Here is an 8,743-nt window from a genome sequence, read left to right on the forward strand (position 1 = left end):
GGAGGCTCGAGTATCACGCCATATTTGTAGATGAGATTCCATTTGGGCGGCTATGTATGATGGAGCACCAGCAGCTCTTAATTGTTGTAACCTCTAAAGGTCACGCTCTAGCCAGTCCAAATCGTCAGCTATAGTTTGCGCCAGATCCGGAGATCTCGCTTTCTCTATGGCACTTATTTTAGTGGCCAACACTGGTCTAAATTGATGGAAGGAAAGTCCCCTGACGAGAAGCTTATCAATCATCGCGTTCACAAAGAAGAAGAGGGAACTGACTTCCATGCAAAGCAGAGTTTGATTCGGGTCATCATCAGATAGCAGAGCCTTGACTATGTCATTAAGTCGAGTAGATGGCCCTACAAGAAAAAGAAGATATAATATCGTTGAAACCTTAGCCAAAGTTCTAAATCAGTATCAGCATAAAAAAATTTACCAAAATTGAGTGATGTTCCCCCAGGTTGACACCTTGCACCCGGCTCTGCCTGCACGACTTCACGAACTATGGGAGTTGTCGTCGATGTCGCAGCCGTTGACGTACCAACCTCATTAGTTGGTCTTACCGTACCAGCCTCATTAGTTGGTCTTACGGCTTGCTCAATAGGGCTAGCCCCCATAGCTGCAGCAGTCATCTCAATCTTTGGGATTGTGAGTTTAGTTTGAGTGACTAACGACTGAGCCTCTATGATAGTTCCTGCCAACAACAAGAAATCAACACCCTCAGGACCGTTAGATATCCCAACAATAGTAGCTACATCAGTCTTAATGACTGGTCCTACAAGTATAACTGCTCTACTGTTAAGTAAGACTGATAAGTGAATAACTTTCACAAAGGGATAAAATTTATACCGGCAGAGGAACCAGCCTCGATGAGTGGTTCGACGGCTTTGTGATGAATTTGTTCTGACAACATATCATCGAAAAGCCTGTCACCAGACCCCAAAGGATCTTGTACAGGGTCAGATGAAGGTGCGTCGGCTGCGTTGTGAAATGTTTCTTTATCACTTAAACCTTCCATCGGAATATCTACAGGAAAGCCTAAGTGTAAGACATGAAAAGAGAAGTTGTGAAATGATAATAAATGGGAATTAAACTTACCACTAGTAGCAACAGTAGGCTCTGTGATCCCGACATCCGCACTCGCCCCTTGTAGCTTTTCTAAAAGAGCCAGAAGCATGTAAACAATTAGGGGAAGGACGGACTCTGAGTCATTTAATACCCGATATTGCCATCTGAAAGGTGTACTACTGGTAATAGATGTACCTAGGCTAGCGATCATTGTAGACAAACCAGATTCTACAACGGCACCTTCGTCGGTTTCAAGGGCCGCCTCTGTTTCAACACCTGCCGGATCCTCGGCCACAACCTCATCTGCTTGTGGTACGAGGCTGGATCCCCTGAAAAAATCTAAGTTGGGAAAAGGAGGGTTGTACGTCATTGCATCTTCTTCATGACCCTTTAGAACATGATATTTGCTAAGTCTAAATCTTGGGAGATGAAAGGACTTAAAATATAACAAGAGATGAAAAATTACCTTCCCCACTAATGGGCGCATCATTGGCCACCTCTGTTTGAGAAGCCTGGGGTTTAGCGTGTCGCTTGATGGTCATCTTCAGTCGTTTTGCAGGTCGAGCCTCTTTAAGATCCATAGGTCTATCCTGTGTTGATGTGGCACGCAACTCAATTTGTAATCCGGTTTGAGTTGTAGCCCGAGGGCGGACACGAGTAACAAGGTTGCTTCTCCCCTCTTCTTCCTCGGAACCTACATCCGAAAGTTCAACCATCATTCTATTATAAATGGGCAAAATTTTCTACTTCTTTTGAGCGTTAAGTCGACGAGCTCGATCAGCGATTGACAGATCCCATAGCTCTTTATAAAAAGACTAAGACAAACCTGTCGCATGTTCCTCGAAATCGCGGTTGACCTCCATACCCCCACCAGCAATGACTTCATCCGGAAGTCTCCTTGTCAGAAACGAACGACTCCTCTTCTACTTCCTCCATTTTCGGCTTCCCTTTGCCTAAGGGACCAGCGGGCTTATTGTCGTGTCTCATTCGTTCTTGCATACTTTATCAGACCATCCTCTCAGCAATATGCGACGCAGCTTCAGCCATCAACTCTTTAATTGGCCTTAGAGGGACGAACTCGTTAGCTGCCATAAGCCATTTGCAACATAAATATGTCAACTCTAAGTGGTGTTCAGTATTTGGAAGGCTGAACTTGGCACCGGTACAGCCCGTCACGTTCCACAGCCAAGCTCGAGCGCTATATACTAGTCCGCCACGAGTATGAAACTATTGGTTCGGATTCCCGACGTATAATTATTCGTATCCAAATTGACAGGCGATCCGGCACGGCAAATAAGGTTCTAAATAGCAACGTTCCTTCACTTGGAAAATAAGATGGCCTTGTCTTATGTTCATCAGCCATCTGAAACAGCCAACATCGAGAGAAGTTCGATTTATTCCTGGCGTTTCTATGTCGGCGAGCAACCTACTATACCGGCTGGAAAATCGAGGGAAGCATGGATTGAGCACCCAACCCTTGTGCATATGCAAGTTCTTCCTAACGTCTGAGAGGTCCCAAGCTTTCCATTTGCACTCATCGAGTAGTTGTAGCAAAGGAGTGGATAGATCTGCATTAGTTGGGGTGACATCAGATCGGGGCGATGAGGAACTAGCCACCCCATCAGATAGGTATTGACAGGCGATCCGGCACGGCAAATAAGGTTCTAAATAGCAACGTTCCTTCACTTGGAAAATAAGATGGCCTTGTCTTATGTTCATCAGCCATCTGAAACAGCCAACATCGAGAGAAGTTCGATTTATTCCTGGCGTTTCTATGTCGGCGAGCAACCTACTATACCGGCTGGAAAATCGAGGGAAGCATGGATTGAGCACCCAACCCTTGTGCATATGCAAGTTCTTCCTAACGTCTGAGAGGTCCCAAGCTTTCCATTTGCACTCATCGAGTAGTTGTAGCAAAGGAGTGGATAGATCTGCATTAGTTGGGGTGACATCAGATCGGGGCGATGAGGAACTAGCCACCCCATCAGATAGGTGTAAGGGAGCTCCGTCTTCACCATAGGGATCTTCTCGGAGGGAGTCTCCTCCGTTTGAGTAAAAGTCATGACCACTTGACGAAGCCCACGATGGATGTTGGCAACCATTGCTAGCAGAAGGGATAAGCTCTTTCCATAGGCAAGCTGTACAGTAGAGAATAATACCTCTATCAGCAAGGCGTTCGAGGTCTGATATGGCACCACACACTCTTCAACCAAAGTGCGATGTAACCGGCCAACAAAGTCTTGGGGTGAATGGACTTCTCCGCATGCCATAAGAAAGTCTTAAACTTAGTCCATGTAGAGAATCTACCTTGGGCACTCACAATGGTGTAGGATTGGGCATCACATTTCTCAATCAACTTGTTGATCTCCGAAGGAGTTAGCGGTTTCAGCTCATAAATCGCTTCGTCGGATTTTTCCAAATTGATGAATAGATAACCCGAGAATGTCTTCAGGATTATTTGAGGAGACTTCTTCCTCGCAACTGGACTAGTTCTGACTAAGGCTATCTGATAATGACACATAAGTTCCCATAACGTGTCATATCGAGCAGGCTTGTGGGTTTTCAATTGAAGTAGCTCCCGGTTAGAGGAAAAATATTCTTGATACGACATATCTCCCATTTGTAGTCTAGAGACTTTGTGCATCTCATGGAAAGGTAGTCACAATTCTCCCTTTTGAGTAAGAAAAGTGTTGGTATCTAGATTGTACAGCTCTATTAACCCAGTGAAGTGAATAACGTTCCCCGACAATCCATATTGGGTGACACAAATAGCTTCATACAATCCTATCGCCTTCAATTCAGTACCCCATCGGTGGAGGACATAACATGTCATTCTACCCCACCATAATTTATCTGAAGAATGAGACCAGCCATGGCATCTATAATTTTTGATAGTTAGCTCTCGTCCTAGCTTGGCAAGGCGATTCTTCACTGTGCGAGCCACTATAGGTAACTTCCCCTTAGGCGGGTTCTCCAATCCCATCACATCGGGGTGTAATCCTTTGATGTGTTTTCTATCACTAAAACCCAGGAGTGAATTACTGGTGATGTATCCGTAAGGAATGTTAGTATGCTCTTCTGTCAGAGTCCATAACATTTGTCACGTCACCGCTTGCCTCCGTAATTCTGTTAGTGAACGATGATGAGGGAACAAAGAAAGATATAAGCAAGCTGTACCATCACTGCATAACCATCACTCATCCTCTAGGGTTATGGTGGTCGGATCTGTCACGGAATCACCGAACATATAATTCGTCTTCCTTAAAGGGTGAACGGGATCCGTATCTTCTACGAACAGTGCGTCAGTAATTAGCTGGCGCGTGATGCGGCGACCCCCTTCCCGTACCAACTAAGTGAGTTTATCTGGGAGATCCGAAGCAAACTAAGAAGTGGGTGGAATCAACGTCGGATCGTCAACAGCAGTCTAATATCTACTCCTATAGCCATCTATCTCGAACGGAGAAAATGGCGTTGCATGGTATTCAACTAAAACGAATAATACATATTTATTAAACACAGTTATGAAGAAATATTAAGGCGACACAGGGCGTTGAACTCTTTTCACCAATTTGTGAGATAAAGTCACTACCTTGTAATTGGCGAGACGATTTTAACCGTATCATGAACACACAAGATAACATACATTATCGCACGAATAGCACGACGACTTACCCTATCTTACGGAACGTGATACGGCAAAAAAAATCGCCCCATATTGCCTTAAGATACGTTTTGATCAAACAAAACGTATCTGATTAGCATCAACCCCCACAAAGAAGGATATCAGCTCTTCCCAATTGCCTCACCAAGAAGAGCAAAGTGGGGGTGTAATATAGGAGCGTCCACCCCCACGAAGGAGGATATTAGCTTTTCCCAATTGCCTCACGAAGGAGGACAAAGCGGGGATGCAATATACAATATGATATAATAAATATTGAATTCATGAGCAGAAAATTATAAAGGCTTACAAGTGAAAGATGGAGACTCCCTCTCAGGTGACTGAGTGGCTGAGCGGCTACTCAAAAATCGTGATCTCCTCGTTGACATGGCTAATCTGCAATAAAGATCAACAGTTCAGTTAGATCAAGAATCAAGGTACGCAAATCAGAGATTAAAAGGGAAATTGTAAATCTTTGACTGAAATTCTACAAAATGGAATTTTCCAGTTAAAGGTCCAATTAAACCTATGAAACATTTCCAATGCAAATTGGAGTTCGAAAAATAAATGTGTAATGCTAAGGCGACGAGTTCGATTCTCGACCAATACATAAGCTAAGTTCTTGGATATTTTTCTCTTAAAAGCCAAAAGGAGGACACAAGCTCAATTCTTACACAAGGATCAATCAAGAAATTCAACCAAAATCTCGAGACTCAGCTAACTAAAATAAAGGTTCGGCCTATACAAGTTTAAGAACTAAAGCGTTGATATTTCCTCCAAAATGCCGAGAGTTTAGTTCTCAACCAGTATGCAAGCTACGAAACTTGAGTTATGTTCAAAGTCAAGAATGATATATTGATCATCACTCAGTTAATTCTCACACAAGCCAAGCATGTCAGAAATTCAGTCAAGACATATACAACCAAGTTCAGGTCTCAACCAATATACAAGCTATATGTTTTGAGTCATATTCAGAGCCAAGAATAATATATTAGAATTCCCACACAAGTCAAGCAAAGTTTCGGCTACACTCAAATACAAGTTAAGGGGCTTGAATCTCACTCTCAACCAAATGCAAAACAAGAAGTTCAGTTTTACTCCAAAAATCAAGTACAAAACAATAGCTGCGGCCTTGGCACTTTCCTCAAGAACTCGACACTAGTTCGTGCTCTCAAGCATATCAAGATCAGTTCTCATTCACGACCAATAACCCAACATACAGCAAAACCCCGTGTACAAGTGCAGTGATAAGAAAGAAAAGGCATATACGTTAATTCAAATCCAGCATATAGCCAAGCTAAAACAAATGTTTCAAACATCAAACAGGAAAGCATAACATGCGCACATAGTCAAATCTTGTGCACGATTGAAGGTCCAAACCAGACTATCGAAGCCAAAGGGTTTTGATTTCTATCTAAAATCAAATCAAGCCCCACACATAGCCAAGCTTAATTTTAGTTTTCATCAGCATCAAGCCAAGAGTTTCATCCAAAACCAGAATAACAACCTTGTCTCTCAAACGAAACCAAATCTGAAATTCCAATTCTTCCTCAAAATCAAGACTTAGGGGAATTTGTGATGAAAATCAAACCAAAGTGAAGAACGACAACACCAAAATCAAGAATACAAAGCTCATTTCTTACCTAAAATTCAGCGAAGAAACGAAGCTTGGATCTAGGGGGAGGAAGAGCCGACTCAAGAACCTCGGGATCCTATCAAAAAGGAAAGAAAAGGTGGTTTAGTGGTGTGCACAAAGAGAACTGATGAACAACCCAAAGCCAAGTTGAGGCTGCGGTTTTTTTGTTGCTTTTCCCCCTAAATTCGAAAAATAGGGTTTCCAATATACTCCTAAGAACAAAAATCATCAAAGAAGAATTGAATAAAATTAAAGCAAGGAGAGTGGGACTCACCTGGAACTCAAGAGGGGGAATGAACCGAATAGCGCAGACCCGAATAGCCGACACCCAAGTGATGCCCAAAACCCTAGTTTTGAATCCTTCCCATTTGTTGAAATTGGAAAAAGAGAGGGAGAAGGAAAGCTTGGGAGCAGAGAGTTCAAGAGATTTAAAAGAAAAAGAAAGTTGAAGAGGTTGAGAGTTCTTAGGGAAGAAGAGTTTTTGAAGAGGAAGAATTCTGAGAACTTGAGGAATTGGGAGTAGTGGGGAAGAAAGAATAGATGAATTCGGGTTTTATAAAACCCAATACCCGAGACTCGCGTTCATGCGAGTCGGGCAAATGTGACCTGCGTTCACGCGGGTCACTTTGATCCGACCCGCGTTCGTGCTGGTTGGATCAATCTGACCCGCATTCGCGCAGGTCACTTTGATCCACCCACGTTCGTGCGGGTCAGGTATGTGTGACCCGCGCTCACGCGGGCCACTTTGATCCGACCCGCACGTGCTTTTGCCCACTTTCGAGATATTCGGGACCCAATTTCATACTCCCGGATAGCTTTGCGGCCTCTTTGCTCACTTTCGAGATATTCGGAACCCACTTTCATACTCCCGGGTAGCTTCACAGCGTTTTCGTCCACTTTCGATATATCTAGAACCCACTCAGACTCCAATGGGTGTACGAGTCTAAACTGTTTCCCATAGTACGCATAATATTCTTAAGGATAACCCGGCAACCTCCAACGAGTACACGAGGTTAAACTGATGCCCAAAACTCTCAAGAATATACGAGTATAAAATGGTCCTCCTAGCGCCAACACGAGTCAACGCGTTATGATGAAAGTCAACGCCGGTCAACGCATCATAATGAAAGTCAATGACGGTCGACGCGTAGCTCTATGTTAATGACGGTCAACGCGTTGCGATGAAAGTCAATGCCGATCAACGCGTTATGATGAAAGTCAACGACGGCCGACGCGTAGTCCCTATGTCAACGCCGATCAACGCGTTGTGTTGAAAGTCAACACCGGTCAACGCTTTACGATGAAAGTCAATGCTGGTCAACACGTTGTGATGAAAGTCAATGCCGGTCACCATGTTGCGATGAAAGTCAATGTCGGTCGACGTATTGCGATGAAAGTCACAAGTCAACGCGTTGCGATGAAAGTCAACACTGGTCAACGCGTTACGATGGAAGTCAATGATGGTCGACGCGTTGCGGTGAGAGTCGACGCCAACCAACGTATAGATTGATACTTCAACAGTTTTCACTGAAACAAGAGTTGAATAAATCCTAGTTCAGGAGATATGAATTCCCGACAAAAGGTAATCAATCCAAAGTCAACCCAACGATACGAGCTAAGTTCAGAAACCGATACATTAGTTTTAATTCGAGACCTTGATAATGGTCAGACGATAAACGTAGCACCAGAAGAATTTTAGCTATTCGATAAAATACTGAATAGACTGAAAAATAGAGAAGTCAAGAACTGAAGCCAGTTATAGGTCCTTTGACACCGATTGAAGGTTGGGGGGCTATCACATCCAAAGCATTTCAGACTCCTCTATAAAAGAATGAGGCTGAAACACTTTGGAGGGGGTATCTATAGGCGTCTATGTTTGGTTAACAAGTTGATGTTTTCATTGCCTTGAATCTATTACAACTTTAGTCTTTACAATAAACTCAAATGAATAAAAAAATCAATCTTTTTATAAGATCTCCTTTTACAATGAAAGCAAAAATTACAACTCTCGTCAAAACAAACACAACGGGCGTTTATCACCCGCTGCTTGTGCGGGATCTTTGCCTGTGCCGGGGATTTTGATATCCATGGACCACCTTAGATCTGGATCCGGTTAATAGAAAATTTGGCAGAGCTTCGCCTTCACCTAGGGAGTATTTGATTTGAAGCACTGAGATCGACCAAGCGAAATCAGTACTCTTCTCGAGATTAAGACCAAGCCTAATCTCAAGGAACGGTGGGATCGGGCTTCAGATCCTTCGAATAGCTCCTTCTTTATGCTAGAGTTCACCGGGATCTCGCTAACCCTCGCTAAAATTCGTGACTCTTGGCTCTGGAGTTTGACAGCACCTCCTCGTCTTGATAATAAATCCCCCCCACTAAAAGGA

The sequence above is a fragment of the Asparagus officinalis genome, chromosome 6 (genome assembly GCF_001876935.1).
Source record: "Asparagus officinalis chromosome 6, Aspof.V1, whole genome shotgun sequence".
Classification (NCBI taxonomy): Eukaryota; Viridiplantae; Streptophyta; class Magnoliopsida; order Asparagales; family Asparagaceae; genus Asparagus; species Asparagus officinalis.